The sequence below is a fragment of the Anguilla rostrata genome, chromosome 5 (genome assembly GCF_018555375.3).
Source record: "Anguilla rostrata isolate EN2019 chromosome 5, ASM1855537v3, whole genome shotgun sequence".
NCBI lineage: Eukaryota > Metazoa > Chordata > Actinopteri > Anguilliformes > Anguillidae > Anguilla > Anguilla rostrata.
In genome coordinates this window covers 31,694,552-31,713,875 of record NC_057937.1, presented here as the reverse complement: position 1 = coordinate 31,713,875, position 19,324 = coordinate 31,694,552, and the positions used below count along the sequence as shown (strand labels likewise).

The following is a 19,324-nucleotide window of genomic DNA, read 5'->3' as shown; positions in this document are numbered from 1 at the left end:
ATACATGCACATTGCTCAGCGACATAGTGACATCACAATACAACTCATCAAAGTATTTCATTTGTGCATCAACAAGTTCTTAAAGCTCAGGTCCCACGGAGATTTGAAATCAGATCGCTGGATTCAGAGCCCAGAGTGCTAACCATTACACCATGGATCCCCACATCTGCCTAAATTGACAAGAGTGGCAGAGGGAGATTTGTTCACAAATATCTGTGGAACTGTAGCTAGATAAAGAAGTTACTTTATCCTATTCTGTTCAAAAGACACTAGACACTGAAACAACAGCCATTTTAGCATACATATTACATACCCAATTAAACAACTGATGCCAACAAGAAACAATTTGTATACACTTGAGTAGCACAGCAATTGATCAGTTACAGCACTAGATTACAGAGTTAACTCAGTTCACCTGTTTTCCAGGGTCTGAATTAGTCGTTGGTCTTAAGGAAAAAGCAATCCCAATGCCAGAAATTGTTAGCTTCCAAGCAACATTTGAGGCCTGTACAACCAAAGCACCCAATGTGCTCCTAACTGAATCTCTAACAGAAACAGGTCAGGGCACTCAAATATGGGCCTTCCTAAAACCATTCCCAAGTCACCTGACCGGTCACAAAATAGCCTCTTCGCATGACATATAAATAGCAAGACTGCGCTACGTCAACAGCGAACAATCGGAATGGACAGGATTGGATACTAATGGAGGGTGCTGTGAAAAGCAGCGCTTAGCTAAACCTTGCTTCATACCCTTCGATAGCTCAGTTGGAAGAGCGGAGGACTGTAGGAAACCCGTGTTGAAATCCTTAGGTCGCTGGTTCGACTCCGGCTCGAAGGATTAGTGTTTTCCAAGAGCAGCATTTGTTTATGATCCGTGTTTCTATGATCAACAATTTCAAAGACAATGTCATGTATGGAGGTGGTGATGACCATGCAGAGCACCTGAAACAAACTAGAATGAAAATATCAATAGTTTCATTTTAGAGTAGACTTCGCATAACCGATTAAAGAAAAAAAACCTGGATCCCAAAAATGTTAGCCACAAGCAGAGTTTGAGGCCTGAAACACCCATAGCAACCAATGTGCTTCAAACGGAGACTCTGAGAAGAAATGGGCCTGGGCGCTCAAATACGGGCCTTCTTATAACCTCTCCTCACACATAACGATACAGGAAGATATTGCCTGTATATTAGTACCCAAGAAGGACTTCATACTGTGACATACATGCACATTGCTCAGCGACATAGTGACATCACAATACAACTCATCAAAGTATTTCATTTGTGCATCAACAAGTTCTTAAAGCTCAGGTCCCACCGAGATTTGAACTCGGATCGCTGGATTCAGAGCCCAGAGTGCTAACCATTACACCATGGAACCCCACATCTGCCTAAATTGACAAGAGTGGCAGAGGGAGATTTGTTCACAAATATCTGTGGAACTGTAGCTAGATAAAGAAGTTACTTTATCCTATTCTGTTCAAAAGACACTAGACACTGAAACAACAGCCATTTTAGCATACATATTACATACCCAATTAAACAACTGATGCCAACAAGAAACAATTTGTATACACTTGAGTAGCACAGCAATTGATCAGTTACAGCACTAGATTACAGAGTTAACTCAGTTCACCTGTTTTCCAGGGTCTGAATTAGTCGTTGGTCTTAAGGAAAAAGCAATCCCAATGCCAAAAATTGTTAGCTTCCAAGCAACATTTGAGGCCTGTACAACCAAAGCACCCAATGTGCTCCTAACTGAATCTCTAACAGAAACAGGTCAGGGCACTCAAATATGGGCCTTCCTAAAACCATTCCCCAGTCACCTGACCGGTCACAAAATGGCCTCTTCGCATGACATATAAATAGCAAGACTGCGCTACGTCAACAGCGAACAATCGGAATGGACAGGATTGGATACTAATGGAGGGTGCTGTGAAAAGCAGCGCTTAAACCTTGCTTCGTACACTTCGATAGCTCAGTTGGAAGAGCGGAGGACTGTAGGAAACCGTGTTGAATCCTTAGGTCGCTGGTTCGACTCCGGCTCGAAGGATTAGTGTTTTCCAAGAGCAGCATTTGTTTATGATCCGTGTTTCTATGATCAACAATTTCAAAGACAATGTCATGTATGGAGGTGGTGATGACCATGCAGAGCACCTGAAACAAACTAGAATGAAATATCAATAGTTTCATTTTAGAGTAGACTTCGCATAACCGATTAAAGAAAAAAAACCTGGATCCCAAAAATGTTAGCCACAAGCGGAGTTTGAGGCCTGAAGCACCCATAGCAACCAATGTGCTTCAAACGGAGACTCTGAGAAGAAATGGGCCTGGGCGCTCAAATACGGGCCTTCTTATAACCTCTCCTCACACATAACGATACAGGAAGATATTGCCTGTATATTAGTACCCAAAAGGACTTCATACTGTGACATACATGCACATTGCTCACGACATAGTGACATCACAATACAACTCATCAAAGTATTTCATTTGTGCATCAACAAGTTCTTAAAGCTCAGGTCCCACCGAGATTTGAACTCGGATCGCTGGATTCAGAGCCCAGAGTGCTAACCATTACACCATGGAACCCCACATCTGCCTAAATTGACAAGAGTGGCAGAGGGAGATTTGTTCACAAATATCTGTGGAACTGTAGCTAGATAAAGAAGTTACTTTATCCTATTCTGTTCAAAAGACACTAGACACTGAAACAACAGCCATTTTAGCATACATATTACATACCCAATTAAACAACTGATGCCAACAAGAAACAATTTGTATACACTTGAGTAGCACAGCAATTGATCAGTTACAGCACTAGATTACAGAGTTAACTCAGTTCACCTGTTTTCCAGGGTCTGAATTAGTCGTTGGTCTAAAGGAAAAAGCAATCCCAATGCCAAAAATTGTTAGCTTCCAAGCAACACATGAGGCCTGTACAACCAAAGCACCCAATGTGCTCCTAACTGAATCTCTAACAGAAACAGGTCAGGGCACTCAAATATGGGCCTTCCTAAAACCATTCCCCAGTCACCTGACCGGTCACAAAATGGCCTCTTCGCATGACATATAAATAGCAAGACTGCGCTACGTCAACAGCGAACAATCGGAATGGACAGGATTGGATACTAATGGAGGGTGCTGTGAAAAGCAGCGCTTAAACCTTGCTTCGTACCCTTCGATAGCTCAGTTGGAAGAGCGGAGGACTGTAGGAAACCCGTGTTGAAATCCTTAGGTCGCTGGTTCGACTCGGCTCGAAGGATTAGTGTTTTCCAAGAGCAGCATTTTTATGATCCGTGTTTCTATGATCAACAATTTCAAAGACAATGTCATGTATGGAGGGGTGATGACATGCAGAGCACCTGAAACAAACTAGAATGAAAATATCAATAGTTTCATTTTAGAGTAGACTTCGCATAACCGATTAAAGAAAAAAAACCTGGATCCCAAAAATGTTAGCCACAAGCGGAGTTTGAGGCCTGAAGCACCCATAGCAACCAATGTGCTTCAAACGGAGACTCTGAGAAGAAATGGGCCTGGGCGCTCAAATACGGGCCTTCTTATAACCTCTCCTCACACATAACGATACAGGAAGATATTGCCTGTATATTAGTACCCAAAAGGACTTCATACTGTGACATACATGCACATTGCTCAGCGACATAGTGACATCACAATACAACTCATCAAAGTATTTCATTTGTGCATCAACAAGTTCTTAAAGCTCAGGTCCCACCGAGATTTGAACTCGGATCGCTGGATTCAGAGCCCAGAGTGCTAACCATTACACCATGGAACCCCACATCTGCCTAAATTGACAAGAGTGGCAGAGGGAGATTTGTTCACAAATATCTGTGGAACTGTAGCTAGATAAAGAAGTTACTTTATCCTATTCTGTTCAAAAGACACTAGACACTGAAACAACAGCCATTTTAGCATACATATTACATACCCAATTAAACAACTGATGCCAACAAGAAACAATTTGTATACACTTGAGTAGCACAGCAATTGATCAGTTACAGCACTAGATTACAGAGTTAACTCAGTTCACCTGTTTTCCAGGGTCTGAATTAGTCGTTGGTCTTAAGGAAAAAGCAATCCCAATGCCAAAAATTGTTAGCTTCCAAGCAACATTTGAGGCCTGTACAACCAAAGCACCCAATGTGCTCCTAACTGAATCTCTAACAGAAACAGGTCAGGGCACTCAAATATGGGCCTTCCTAAAACCATTCCCCAGTCACCTGACCGGTCACAAAATGGCCTCTTCGCATGACATATAAATAGCAAGACTGCGCTACGTCAACAGCGAACAATCGGAATGGACAGGATTGGATACTAATGGAGGGTGCTGTGAAAAGCAGCGCTTAGCTAAACCTTGCTTCGTACCCTTCGATAGCTCAGTTGGAAGAGCGGAGGACTGTAGGAAACCCGTGTTGAAATCCTTAGGTCGCTGGTTCGACTCCGGCTCGAAGGATTAGTGTTTTCCAAGAGCAGCATTTGTTTATGATCCGTGTTTCTATGATCAACAATTTCAAAGACAATGTCATGTATGGAGGTGGTGATGACCATGCAGAGCACCTGAAACAAACTAGAATGAAAATATCAATAGATTCATTTTAGAGTAGACTTCGCATAACCGATTAAAGAAAAAAAACCTGGATCCCAAAAATGTTAGCCACAAGCGGAGTTTGAGGCCTGAAGCACCCATAGCAACCAATGTGCTTCAAACGGAGACTCTGAGAAGAAATGGGCCTGGGCGCTCAAATACGGGCCTTCTTATAACCTCTCCTCACACATAACGATACAGGAAGATATTGCCTGTATATTAGTACCCAAGAAGGACTTCATACTGTGACATACATGCACATTGCTCAGCGACATAGTGACATCACAATACAACTCATCAAAGTATTTCATTTGTGCATCAACAAGTTCTAAAGCTCAGGTCCCACGAGATTTGAACTCGGATCGCTGGATTCAGAGCCCAGAGTGCTAACCATTACACCATGGAACCCCACATCTGCCTAAATTGACAAGAGTGGCAGAGGGAGATTTGTTCACAAATATCTGTGGAACTGTAGCTAGATAAAGAAGTTACTTTATCCGATTCTGTTCTAAAGACACTAGACACTGAAACAACAGCCATTTTAGCATACATATTACATACCCAATTAAACAACTGATGCCAACAAGAAACAATTTGTATACACTTGAGTAGCACAGCAATTGATCAGTTACAGCACTAGATTACAGAGTTAACTCAGTTCACCTGTTTTCCAGGGTCTGAATTAGTCGTTGGTCTTAAGGAAAAAGCAATCCCAATGCCAAAAATTGTTAGCTTCCAAGCAACATTTGAGGCCTGTACAACCAAAGCACCCAATGTGCTCCTAACTGAATCTCTAACAGAAACAGGTCAGGGCACTCAAATATGGGCCTTCCTAAAACCATTCCCCAGTCACCTGACCGGTCACAAAATGGCCTCTTCGCATGACATATAAATAGCAAGACTGCGCTACGTCAACAGCGAACAATCGGAATGGACAGGATTGGATACTAATGGAGGGTGCTGTGAAAAGCAGCGCTTAAACCTTGCTTCGTACCCTTCGATAGCTCAGTTGGAAGAGCGGAGGACTGTAGGAAACCCGTGTTGAAATCCTTAGGTCGCTGGTTCGACTCCGGCTCGAAGGATTAGTGTTTTCCAAGAGCAGCATTTGTTTATGATCCGTGTTTCTATGATCAACAATTTCAAAGACAATGTCATGTATGGAGGTGGTGATGACCATGCAGAGCACCTGAAACAAACTAGAATGAAAATATCAATAGTTTCATTTTAGAGTAGACTTCGCATAACCGATTAAAGAAAAAAAACCTGGATCCCAAAAATGTTAGCCACAAGCGGAGTTTGAGGCCTGAAGCACCCATAGCAACCAATGTGCTTCAAACGGAGACTCTGAGAAGAAATGGGCCTGGGCGCTCAAATACGGGCCTTCTTATAACCTCTCCTCACACATAACGATACAGGAAGATATTGCCTGTATATTAGTACCCAAGAAGGACTTCATACTGTGACATACATGCACATTGCTCAGCGACATAGTGACATCACAATACAACTCATCAAAGTATTTCATTTGTGCATCAACAAGTTCTTAAAGCTCAGGTCCCACCGAGATTTGAAATCAGATCGCTGGATTCAGAGCCCAGAGTGCTAACCATTACACCATGGAACCCCACATCTGCCTAAATTGACAAGAGTGGCAGAGGGAGATTTGTTCACAAATATCTGTGGAACTGTAGCTAGATAAAGAAGTTACTTTACCCTATTCTGTTCAAAAGACACTAGACACTGAAACAACAGCCATTTTAGCATACATATTACATACCCAATTAAACAACTGATGCCAACAAGAAACAATTTGTATACACTTGAGTAGCACAGCAATTGATCAGTTACAGCACTAGATTACAGAGTTAACTCAGTTCACCTGTTTTCCAGGGTCTGAATTAGTCGTTGGTCTTAAGGAAAAAGCAATCCCAATGCCAAAAATTGTTAGCTTCCAAGCAACATTTGAGGCCTGTACAACCAAAGCACCCAATGTGCTCCTAACTGAATCTCTAACAGAAACAGGTCAGGGCACTCAAATATGGGCCTTCCTAAAACCATTCCCCAGTCATCTGACCGGTCACAAAATGGCCTCTTCGCATGACATATAAATAGCAAGACTGCGCTACGTCAACAGCGAACAATCGGAATGGACAGGATTGGATACTAATGGAGGGTGCTGTGAAAAGCAGCGCTTACAACCTTGCTTGTACCCTTCGATAGCTCAGTTGGAAGAGCGGAGGACTGTAGGAAACCGTGTTGAAATCCTTAGGTCGCTGGCTTCGACTCCGGCTCGAAGGATTAGTGTTTTCCAAGAGCAGCATTTGTTTATGATCCGTGTTTCTATGATCAACAATTTCAAAGACAATGTCATGTATGGAGGTGGTGATGACCATGCAGAGCACCTGAAACAAACTAGAATGAAAATATCAATAGTTTCATTTTAGAGTAGACTTCGCATAACCGATTAAAGAAAAAAAACCTGGATCCCAAAAATGTTAGCCACAAGCAGAGTTTGAGGCCTGAAACACCCATAGCAACCAATGTGCTTCAAACGGAGACTCTGAGAAGAAATGGGCCTGGGCGCACAAATACGGGCCTTCTTATAACCTCTCCTCACACATAACGATACAGGAAGATATTGCCTGTATATTAGTACCCAAGAAGGACTTCATACTGTGACATACATGCACATTGCTCAGCGACATAGTGACATCACAATACAACTCATCAAAGTATTTCATTTGTGCATCAAAAGTTTTTAAAGCCCAGGGTCCACCGAGATTTGAACTCGGAACACTGGATTCAGAGGTATAGTAGTATACTATCGGCATACTGTAGGCATTTCCTCAATTTTTTTATAATGTGTGCTCAAATTAGAAATAATGGGCGATACATTTGACATTATTTAACTCATAATAACCCATATTGTTTTTTTAAACATTAAGATTTTTAGTTGTTTGGTAAATATGACTTGGTTGACCTGGAAGGAGACTGTAACACAGAGGTGTTACTAGGATGTCATCTTTGGGTGGGCATTTGGATTATTTGGCCGGGCAACAACGGAAATGTTGCTTTTCCTATAGGGAAACTACAAGGCTGTAGTTTAATTTTGAGGAAAGGGGGGGGGGGGGGGACAAAAAGCGGGGGTCTCGGGGTTCTTCCCCAGGACATTTTGAGTGTCAAACACTTCATTTCCTGCATTTCTGGTGAATTTTTATTCACCAATTTGTGCCTTTTCTGCATCAATTTATGGTGAAAATGTAAAGGAAAACACAAAATTCAGGGGGACAAATGCACATGTAATGAGGGGGAGCTAACGTTAAAAAGAGATATCGATCGCTAAAACAAACTTGTAATTTTACAAGACGTGTCCACGTTACACAAAACATTGGCTAAAATACTAACACTGCAACATGGGGAGTCACGTTAATTCCCTGCTTTTAGCAACCGAGTGCAGCTATCGCCAGGTAGCCTAGTTTTGTAAGTTAAGTGAACATCACATTCAGTCAGTGTACCGACAGCTATTAACTAGCTAGCTACTTATCATACTATCAGATATCATAGTTTATTCATTGACAATTTGATAGCTAACATTGGTGTTAGCTGGCATATTGATAGGTAACGTTACAAATATAAGATTACCGGTACCATTCTTTTCAACCGCTGTGAGTCACTGACTTTAACTGACGTTGTCATAAAAGTTTTCCCGACCATGAAAACTGCCTGGCTTGTTTACATTTTGGACAGATGCTAGAGGGTAAATCTATCGCTGTTTCAGTGGCAGAACTTTCGGCACAAGCAAAAATTTCTTCCTACCATTTTTATTTCTATAAGGGTTATGGGAAGTGAAGTCCATAATATGATCGACTTGAGCAACCATCTCTAATTGTTGACTACATATCCCATTAGTGCTTTCGTAAACTCAAACTTTTCGTGGGGTAAACCATTGCTACTGTGTGAAGAGGGGAGTCAATAATTCATGTTATGTTTACAGGCGTTACAGACCTTTCCGCATAATTTTGAAGTAGTCTTTTATTGCTGTTGCAGCCTTTATTTTATGAAAGCTTTACATGAGAGAGGGATTATGAGTTATGGCTGGAGGGGACAATTCGATTCTTTATAAACATTGAGGGAGACACGTCCCACCTGGTTCCTACGCCAATGCAAATGTCTCATTTGTTACTGTTACGCCGATTTTGATCCGGGCTGCAAAAACTATGCAATGACATTCTAAAACAGCTGTTGCGCCCGTTGTGACATGCTTGAAGTTTCATTGCGGCGTCCGTTCCTATGCCGACGCTCCCAGCCCTGCTGCATTCTGCTGCCATAAAGATGCTAAGACAACTCGGCAAATTCTCAGGTTTAACGGGTTATTTTCCAGTCTGAAACCGGGCGATGGTATTAGTAAACGGCTACAGGTGTCATCTAACTTGCGAGTAGTTGGCTATCTCCCTGAATATGAATTAAATGTTTTTAACAGAAAATAACAATTATAAATGCGATTTTATCCACGGAAACGGCTATACAAAAATGCTGGCTAGCAAGCTGGCTAATCACTAAACCAGCCACCAAGTGAGCTGGTAACTTGAAGAAATACGCAGCTTGCAAAACGTGCAAACTCATCTGTGAAACAATACAAGAACACTAATATAACTTATAAGAATCAGAGAAAATAATAAACAAGAAATAAAAAGGTATTAACAGTTTTAATTGGATTTCTGATAGCAGCTAGCTACAAACAGGTTTTTCAGTTCACTCAATCATGTCTGTACCACATGTGCGAAGAAGTGGCGTGGTTTGGCGATAATGTAAAGGAGCAGCATTGACTAAGCACACCCACACCTTCAAAATAGCCAATAGGAAAGCAGTGCATTTTTGATGACCAATGACAAAATTACAGAAAACTATAGCGCCTGTAAGTGAAAATGTCACCAAGCCACTCCCCTCGTTTTCCCGCAAATTTGTCAATGGGAAAATGAATGGGGCAATTTTCAATAAGAAATATTTTTAGTTACAAGTCGGGAACCAGTTAGCTATTGCTATGCGGTACTCATGACATATATGACTCATGAAATATAATATCAGCAGCACGATTGACCCATGAGATGTACAAGGTACAACGTTGTGTACGTTTAGTACGCTTAGGAACTACACATACCGGTACTGTGCTCACGACGCACGCTTAAATCGTCACAGCTCAGCTGGAACACGCTTGCGCCCTTCTACTTCTAGTGTCACTTTGATATCGTATTTCAATTTAAAATTACTGGAAATAACAGATTTGTTACTATTAAGTTATATTGTTTATTTCACATCATAATTGTACGGTCGTGATGACAACAGGATTTCCTTTCAGGGATCTATAAAGTACAACCATAGACCATATAAAAGAGTACAACCTAACCTAACTAACTTAAGACATAATTTCAAATGGAATATAACGTCATATATATTTTTATAACAACACAACAACAATATAGCTAGCCAGCATGGTTTTCGATAAATTACCGACAATATATTTACTACTTACTATGTTTTAATAAAACTATTTAATAGAAATTGTCTATCTCTTGCCTACTGCACCTGTCTTGCCTAAGTGCACTGTGATTCTGATTTTCACAATGTGTGTGTTCCTTTGTAAGTTTTGTGAGCAGACTGAAAGTCTATGTTACACCGAAGCCTTGCGAAACGAAGTATCGTTACATCGTGTACTGTACAGCATATGGTTTGTAATGACAAATAAACCTGACTTTGACAGCTAGCTAGCTACCTGCTGATCCAGCCCTTCCTAACGTTAACGTTAGCTAACCAAAACTTTATAAACGATATCTTTCATGCTGGCACTGACAGACCCGCTAATCTACCCTGGCTGTATATGACCTGCTCTACATGGTTGGATTTGGAATGATTTTCTCCTTTCTTAACATTATTGTCCTGATCATTGAAAAAATGCATTAAGCTAACCAGTGACGCCGCATTTGTCGTGGGTATAGCGCTGGCCACCGGTGTTGGGTGCAGTTGGCCCTATCTACTGGTCCAGAGTCAGTTATTTTCTTCTCCTACTAATGGTTAAAGTTAGGACCTGGGAAGGGAATTCTGATCCCAGACCAGCAGTTAGGCCAGCACCGCACTTTGCGTAGAATGTGGTTGTGCGGGATCGTGCGACTGATTGATTTAGTGTAGTCAGACCACGCACCGTAATGCAAATCTGTTTCTCCAGGATTGAATAAATATAGCTACCAAGATTGCTACGTAGAAAGACTCCCAAAAAACATGAGAAATCTTTTATTTTTAATCGCTATAGATATTTTACAATCAACGATTTTTTAAAAGTCAATAGGATTTTAACATTGGGCTGTGACGTCACGAACCAGGCGCCCCCTGGAGGCAATTTGACTTACAAGCTCAATGGACGCTAAAAAATAGGTATAACGGTGTTTTTTTCATTGGATGGGCAGATGATTCCCCTGGGTGGGCAAGGCTTATCTCTGGGTGGGCAGTGTCCACCCCAGCCCATCCGTAGACACGCCCCTGCTGTAACATCTAAGGTATGGTCTTCAACCAACCAGAAGTCAAATCAATTTCACACCTCATTTCAGACTTACAGTTGAGGCCAAAAGTTACATTAACTAAAGACATTCAAACTCAATTTCTCAAACTCATTTCTCCACACATTTTATGTTAGCATGCATTTTTTGTGTCAAGCCAATTAGGGTATCAACTTTATTTCCATAAGAGGTCATTTCAAAGTAATAGCTAAGAGACAGATTTATTTCAGCTTTTATGTACTATATCAGATTTTCAGTCGGTCAAAAGTTTACATACACCTTGTTAGTATTTGGTGGCATTGCCTTTTAATTGCTTAACTTGAATCAAATGCTTGGGGTAGCCTTCCACAAGCGTCTCACAATACTTTTCTTGAATTTTTGCCCACTCCTCCTGATAAAACTGGTGTAACTCAGTCAGGTTTGAGGGTCTCCTTGCTCGGACATGCTTTTTCAGTTCAGTCCACAAATTGTCTATGGGATTCAGGTCTGGGCTTTGCGATCACCACTCCAGTACTTTCACTTTGTTGTCTTTAAGCCATTTTGTTTCAACTTTGGAGGTATGCTTAGGATCATTGTCCTGCTGGAAGACCCAGTTGCTACCAAGTTTAAAATTTCTAATTGATGTCATGAGGTGTTGCTTCAGTATTTCTAGATAATCCTCCTTCCTCATGATACCATCTATTTTCTGAATTGCACCAGTCCCTTTTCCAGCAAAACACCCCCATAACAGGATTCTGCCCCCACCATGCTTCACGGTTGAAATGGTGTTCTTCGGATTAAAAGCCTCACCCTTTTTCCTCCATACATAGCGCTATCATTATGGCCAAATAGTTACATTTTTGTTTGATCTGACTGAAGAACACTCCTTCAAAAGGCTAGGTCTTTGTTCTGGTGATCACATGCAAACTTCATTCTGGCTTGTGTATGCCTGTCTTGCAGTAGGGGCTTCATCCTTGCACAACAGCCTTTCAGGCCATGGCGATGTAGGATTCTCTTAATGGCGGATGTAGATATTTTGGTACTTGATGCCTCCAACTCCTTCACCAGTTCCTTTGCTGTTGTCTTGGGGTTCAGTTGAACCTTCCAAAGGTCGTAGAGCCCTGGGAGTTAATTTGTGGCTCCTTCCTGAACGATGCAGTGTCTGTGCGGTCCCAAGATTTTTATATTTGCATACAGTTGTTTGTACAGATGCTTGTGGTAACCTTAGTTGTTTGGAAATTGCTCCTTAGGAGGAACTGGACTCAGTCTTGGCTGAGTTTCTTGGATTTCCCCATGGTATCAAGGGCAAAAAGGCAGTAGCTCTAAAGGTAGGCCCTTAAATACAGCCAGATGTGCCAATTAACTCCCAATTAACTCCTAATTATGACAATTAGTCAATCAGTAGATTCTAAAAAGTCATTACATCAATTTCTGGAATCTTCCAGACTGTTTAAAGAGACAGTCAACTTGGTGTATGTAAAATTTTGACCCACTGGAATTCTGATATAGTGAATTAAAGCTGAAATAAATCTGTCTCTAACTGATTGTTTTAAAATTACCTCTGATGTGAATAAAGAAGATGCCCTAACTTACTTGCCAAAAGAAATGTATGGTAACATGAAATGTGCAGAGTTGTAAAGTTTGAATATCTTTAGCCTAGGTGTATCTACATTTTTGGCCTCAACTGTAGGTAAAACATTACATTACATTACAGGCATTTGGCAGACACTCATCCAGAGTGACGTACAACGAAGTGTATAACCAAACCCAAGAGGGAAGAGGCTCAAAAATCATACTACTTAAAGCACTATATCCTCAAACATTTATTTACCATGGCATTTAATACTACATTCAAGCTAAGCATGATGGTACTTACTATCACTTGCGATATTAATAGGTCAGTATAGTGATAGTTCTTTCATGTTTTATACATTTTTGCCCCCAGTAAATAAGCAACTTTACTTATGTTTTAGAACTTTGTTGAAAAGTCTGCTCCCGTCTGCTGTCTGTCCTGGCCCCTCGCTGGTGGAATGACCTCCCTGTGGCGGTCAGAACAGCAGAGAACCTGACTACCTTCAAACGCAGACTAAAGACTCTTCTCTTCAGGCTGCACCTCTCCCCACCCCTCCCTAGCCTATAGTTTAGCTCAATGTACCTAGTTAGGCTAATACGATTATGTTAGTTTTTATTTGGCAGGATTGTTTTTGTTTTTGTCTGATTCTGATTAGGCAAATGTGATTTCAGTGCTAGTTTGTACTTGGCAGGATTGTTGTTTGCTGAACAGGTTACTCTACAGGGTTGGAGTCCTGATCTATGTGGTCACTTCTGGCACTACGATCTTTACTTCACTCTAGTGTGTTTCTTTTGCACCTCTGCACCTTGAACTAATGCACTTGTTGTACGTCGCTCTGGATAAGAGCGTCTGCTAAATGCCTGTAATGTAATGTAATGTAATGAAATGTTGCCCCATATGCAGAAGCTGCTAAAATTCCTAACTGGACGTACAATGCTTTGCAATCATGAACGGCAGTATGACAATCTTAAAACCTTTTGGTGTCAACAGACATTGTGGGTTTGTTTTTATTTTTTCTTGAACATATCTGATGATTATTATAAGCCTGTGAAATGGCTCTAATAATTTGAGAAGATAATTTGAGGGTGGAGGAAACAGACTCAATCAGTTCTGTAACACAGTGGATAATCTTTCTTTCCCTGTAGCAATGCAGCAAGCATACCACCCTGTTGCGTTGTTATGTGTAAGAATGAACAAGGTAGCATGTTATAATTAGGTGGACAGTAATTATTATTATTTTCATGATTGTTTAGGCTGCCCTCAGTAAACAGCAATCAGTGCTCAGCACCACCACGGGGAACCTATGCGTTACTCTATAGTTCAAAATCTCAGACATCAAATTTAATGAATACATTATGGCCATAGCTTAAAGTCTGGAAGAAAGACTCCTTTAGAAATACACATGTTGAAAGATAATGTCAGAGATATGGACCCTTTGGGAATGAGTATCATTTGTAACATTTAAAGTGAAGTACCCAATTTTAATCTGAGACATTCATTAGAATAGTTTCTTCCATTTTGCTGCTATTATTTTGTTGCTACAAATGATCGATTAATAACAAACAATCAAACAAGCTGATTTGAACATTCTTTTTTCAATGTAGGCATTTGAAAAGAGGCAGTATAATAAGACGCAGCATACTAATAATTTGTCTATATTTGACAGTTAAGCAAAAAGTAAAACAAAACAGCCATTCATCTTGAATTCTTAAAAACACAATTTTGTTACATTAACAAAGTTAATGTTATGAAGAATGAAGCCTACTGACAAGGAAAAGCACTAGAAGGATAAGCTATAAGAGTAAAAGTTCAAAGTAGGCTAGGGATAATAATAATAATAGTAATAATAATAATAATAGCTATAAGCAGCGCTGCACAGTGTCCAAGCAGACACCAGGGGTGGTCAAATCCATTCCTGCAAGGCTGGTGTCTATGCAGGTTCTTGTTGTTACTAATTATACTGGTTACATTAGCTAATTATCAAATCATATTTATGACGAAAGCTTTAAACACAATGGAAGTGAATGCAGTACAGTGCATTCACTTTCTGGTATTTTAATACTCTTGAATGACTCTTGGAATAGAAGGATTAATAAATATATTTGGGAGTACATGCTATAATTCAAGTTATTATAGCACAAATCTGTCAAACCATCTAGGAGGAGATGTTTTTCATGTTTTGTTTTTTTTCATTTATTCAAAATGGCAGCAAATCCACAGTCCTAGGTTAATGGGTCTATGAGACAAATTTAGTGCCAGCATGTGGGCAATCTGCACCAATTTGATGAGTAGTGGTCTGGACGTACCATGTATCAGTGTGGCAATTTGTATGCAAATCAGCCAGGTGAAAAAATCCAACTGGCCACCAATTCAAAATGGCGGTGACCAAATCATACATAGATAATAATAAGAAGATTAGTCAGAGTAGCAGGTTGAAATACACTTCTCTTTGCTGCTTGCCATCTAGAAGAAACATGACATAAGAAACTTTGTTTTTTTGTTTAAAAAGAAGTATGTTATAGATTGTATTTAATGTTGTGTTTAGATCATTTCACATTACTTGTTAGTTTGCTATATATATCCACCTTTCTTTTAACTGAGATCTGTGCATGTAAAATCTCCTGCACTATTGTCCAGCCAATTAGATATATGAACATGTATATGTAGGATAGCCAGGTGCACTGGGATTGGGTAGACATAGCTAACCTCAGCCTAATACGGCAGTCCCTTTTCCATATTCTCCCGTACTTCGCCATTTAGGATTTTGGCCGTTTAGGATCCTCCCACCACAGAAAAGAGGGCCACGCACCCCGCAGAGAAAATCTTTCTAGAGTTCAAACAAATCTCATATATAAGAGATATTTGGTTGACATTTGTTTGAATTTTCTTACATCAGAAGAAAACACTGGCTAAATGTTTATTGTGAGCCAATTTCCTGTTAAACCTGTAGCTAAATAGCTTAAATGCACCATGCTGTAAATGAGAAATAAGAAAAACAATATTTTGTAGTTTTATTAAAAAATAAAACCAGAGAAGATCATACAATGTCAGTGATCCTATTCACAGCAGTAAAATGACCAGGTGTTGATCAAATGAATGAAAAATAAAAACACACGAGTGCGTCATTTATTCATAACAATGGCATGGTTTAACTGAACTGAGCGGGATTGGATGAGTTGTGGTTTTGTTATGTTTTAATTAGGGTTGTAAAAGTTAACGCGATAATAACGCGTTAACGCAAATTCGTTTTAACACCACTCATTTTTTTAACGCAAGTTAACGCACATTCTGTTATGATGAACGTTTTCCCGGCCCTTATGCTGCATTCAAGACAACTCGGAACTAGTAAAAAAACGAGGTCCGACTTGTGAAAAAAGCAACTGAAGGGTCATAGAACTCGGAATTACAGGTCGGAAATTCGAGCATCATTTCTGAGTTCCGACTTTTCCGATTTCCGGATTGGTGACGTCACATTAAGATAAATGGCGACATTTGTAGTTTGTGGTAAGAAAGAAAAATTTAGGCTTTTCATGCATTTTCATTTGGGTGTGTGATTATGTGATATGCGTTAGTATCGTTTATGTTTCCCATTCATTATAGCAATATGTGAAATTTAAAAGTTACGATATCCATCAGAAACTTTTTTCGCTAGCCAGCTTAGCTAGAAAACGTTATTTTGCTCAGAAATAAATGCTGCAAATGATATAACAAAACACCTGACAGTGATACCATATTTACATTTCAGTACTACTGCAGCCTAACTAGTTTCGCGTTTTCACTCTATTTACTCATTTAATACACTCCTTAACAATAAAATAAAGCAGCATTTTCTGTGGGAAACCATGTTTTCCCGAATAAAACAGCGTAAACGCAGTTTTTAATTGTCTGGGCATATTGTTCAGAAGAATTGAGCTGCCCTGTCATCCGACAATGTAAACAGGCTTGTCTGTTGCAACTGGCTCGGTGCAAAGAAATAGAAGTATAGCCTAACTGTTGTATCCAAAGAAATGGAAGTATAGCCTAACTGCAATATCCTAGTTCGAGTCCTAGTTCTGTATTATACTCCCTTTCCACTGTTTCATGCTCACTTTATTTATTGTTTGTTTTATTTTGTATCATCCTGTTTTGATCACACATAGTAGAAGGGGATGTTTTTGTGAGCCTTTATTTTCCCCATGTGAGGTTGGAAACAATTATGTTGTGTGATTTGCTTTAGAAGTGCGAGGGATCCAGGGAATGATCTTTGAGTAATGGAAAATTTGGCTGACCAATTTACCTGTTGTACAATGTGTCAGTGGTTGTGATGCATTGAGTTCCATCGTTTTGTGTTAATGCTTAAACAAATGGGATGTTTTAGTGAACCTTTATAAGCGTAAAGTTGGACACACTGCATTGTGTGAGTACTCATATTACTAAGTAATGTTAAAGTTACAATCTCAAAGATTTCCGTTTCGTTCTCTTTGGCGGTACCAATGGCGAGAAGCGGTAATTGCAGGTGTGTTTTTGGACCTCACTTCCCATAGATCCAACCGGATCCAACCAGTGTCGCCTGTGTGACGTCAGTCAGTTGGCACGCCAACTTACTATTTACTGAATAAAAAACAGTTGTCATAAAAGTAACGTTATGTACATACTCATTCGTTGTCTAACATTAGGATAACTTAAGATGTCTTTACACTGCCGGGCCGGGTTAAAATGCCATAGCAAACCTGGGGTAGAATTAGTGATGATCAATTTCTGCGAACGTTCTTTATCCACCTTTTGCCCGGTATGAACATCTTTACACTGCAGAGAAGAATTTGCGGGATCCACTGTGGCTCGTGCAATTATGTATCTCGTGCACAATAAGCAGTCTTTCTCGTGAATGATTGTTGTGTGGTATTTTTGAAACAACTGCCTTGCAAAATGTTACCCCTGGTGTTTCTGGTTTTGCTAGTTAAACTGTTCGAGAATAAAGCTGAGCTGGGTGTTAAATTAAGGCTGATGGAACATATGAGGAAGCGTAATAAAATAATAATGCTAATCCATACTGCCATATTCTTTTATTTAGTTTTCTCCTGCGTGACGTCTTCAGAAATCAGACCCGGCTCTGCTCCACATACCCCAACTTTATTCCGATCATTATAATATATTGATGAACTCAATGGCAATGTAAATAACGGTAACGTTAAGGCCAGTTCAGATCAATGATTCACAGTGAGGCGAAACGGTTTTAGAATGTTGCAGAGAAAATTGCAGCGGTGTGAACTGGCTAGTAGCAGAGCCATTGCCTGCCCTGAGGTTTTAAAAGACCGACCTTGTTAAATCGCCAAGTGCAGTTTTAGAACGTTTACAATCAGACGTCTTGGAATTTTGCAAGTTGCATCCAGTCTCGTTGCGAATCATTGATCTGAACTGGCCTTTAGTTAGCTACATTGCAACAAGGTAGCACTGCATTCGAGAGATGGTTTGCGAGGTCGGTACCGGTCGCTAGCGTTAGCTAGCGTTTTTTCTAATTGTTTGCTGACATTAGATTGTGTTAATTACATTAGCTAGCTAGCTAACGCAACGTTACCTGATATGAGAGATGGATACTGTGTGCAACGTTGTCTGAACTAATGTTGTGTCTTTCTAGACATGGTCCGGTAGCTGGCGTTAGCTGTGCAAATAGCTATGTAATTTAGTAAAGTTACATTGTCATTAAATGTAATACGAAATCTACATCAACAAATAATATGACCTCTCATGTTACACAAAAACATTTTAGGGTTCCATAACCCCCTCCCCCCCCCCCCTTCTCTGTTATTGTAACACATGCAGACACCGGAAAAAACAATACACCACTCACACACAAGTGAGTTGAAGAGCGAGCCTGTTGCGTTAGTTCCGCCTACCCTCTCAGGCGGACCAACCACTGATGGGTGATGGAAAACGCGTCACTAACTATGCGCCGCTTGTGATTTTTTCCCGGGAATGTCGCCACAGACACCCAGTTCTTTAATCATAAATAATAATAATAATAATAATATAAATTAATATAATAATAGGCTCAATCAACATTGTGTTCCCTAATTCGGCGATAGTAGTGACTTAACAGACATTTGTTTTTATGAAAATTTTTGAGATTATTACTTCAAATTTAGCAGGTCAATATGCCCATCTGTTGTTGCCTGTTGGGCTTGAGTTTGCCATGTTATGATTTGAGTATATTTTGTTATGCTAAATGCAGTACCTTTGAGGGTTTCTGGACAATATTTGTCATTGTTTTGGGTTGTTAATTGATTTCCAATAATAAATAAACATACATTTGCATAAAGCAAGCATATTTGTCCACTCCCATGTTGATAAGAGTATTAAACACTTGCAAAATATCCTTTTAAGGTACATTTTGAACATATAAAAAATGTGCGATTAATTTGTGATTAATCACGATTAACTATGGACAATCATGCGATTAATCGCGATTAAATATTTAAATCGATTGACAGCCCTAGTTTTAATACATGATTGCAAATGATTTATCTCCCGGTTCCAAATGAGCATAGGTTTGACTTGTATTGCTTACTCACAGACATTGTTAAGCAACAAAATATCAAGTCTATTCCCACGCAGCATGGTTTTAACATGTACATAT

At 39.9% G+C, this 19,324-nt stretch overlaps 9 non-coding genes across 9 annotated transcripts; 6 read left to right on the top strand and 3 right to left on the bottom strand.

The window, feature by feature from the left end:
• Window positions 1-750: 750 nt before the first annotated feature.
• Window positions 751-838, top strand: trnay-gua (transfer RNA tyrosine (anticodon GUA)). The gene is given in 2 exon segments: window positions 751-787; window positions 803-838. It is a non-coding gene; the product is annotated as a tRNA-Tyr (tRNA).
• A 470-nt stretch (window positions 839-1,308) lies between these two features.
• On the bottom strand, window positions 1,309-1,380 carry trnaq-cug (transfer RNA glutamine (anticodon CUG)). The gene has a single exon. It is a non-coding gene; the product is annotated as a tRNA-Gln (tRNA).
• Window positions 1,381-1,966: 586 nt separating this feature from the next.
• On the top strand, window positions 1,967-2,052 carry trnay-gua (transfer RNA tyrosine (anticodon GUA)). The gene is given in 2 exon segments: window positions 1,967-2,003; window positions 2,017-2,052. It is a non-coding gene; the product is annotated as a tRNA-Tyr (tRNA).
• Window positions 2,053-2,519: 467 nt separating this feature from the next.
• Window positions 2,520-2,591, bottom strand: trnaq-cug (transfer RNA glutamine (anticodon CUG)). The gene has a single exon. It is a non-coding gene; the product is annotated as a tRNA-Gln (tRNA).
• A 586-nt stretch (window positions 2,592-3,177) lies between these two features.
• Window positions 3,178-3,264, top strand: trnay-gua (transfer RNA tyrosine (anticodon GUA)). Its single transcript is given in 2 exon segments — window positions 3,178-3,214; window positions 3,230-3,264. It is a non-coding gene; the product is annotated as a tRNA-Tyr (tRNA).
• Window positions 3,265-3,729: 465 nt separating this feature from the next.
• On the bottom strand, window positions 3,730-3,801 carry trnaq-cug (transfer RNA glutamine (anticodon CUG)). The gene has a single exon. It is a non-coding gene; the product is annotated as a tRNA-Gln (tRNA).
• A 590-nt stretch (window positions 3,802-4,391) lies between these two features.
• On the top strand, window positions 4,392-4,479 carry trnay-gua (transfer RNA tyrosine (anticodon GUA)). The gene is given in 2 exon segments: window positions 4,392-4,428; window positions 4,444-4,479. It is a non-coding gene; the product is annotated as a tRNA-Tyr (tRNA).
• Window positions 4,480-5,605: 1,126 nt separating this feature from the next.
• On the top strand, window positions 5,606-5,693 carry trnay-gua (transfer RNA tyrosine (anticodon GUA)). The gene is given in 2 exon segments: window positions 5,606-5,642; window positions 5,658-5,693. It is a non-coding gene; the product is annotated as a tRNA-Tyr (tRNA).
• A 1,128-nt stretch (window positions 5,694-6,821) lies between these two features.
• trnay-gua (transfer RNA tyrosine (anticodon GUA)) lies at window positions 6,822-6,909 on the top strand. The gene is given in 2 exon segments: window positions 6,822-6,858; window positions 6,873-6,909. It is a non-coding gene; the product is annotated as a tRNA-Tyr (tRNA).
• The last annotated feature ends 12,415 nt before the right edge of the window (window positions 6,910-19,324 follow it).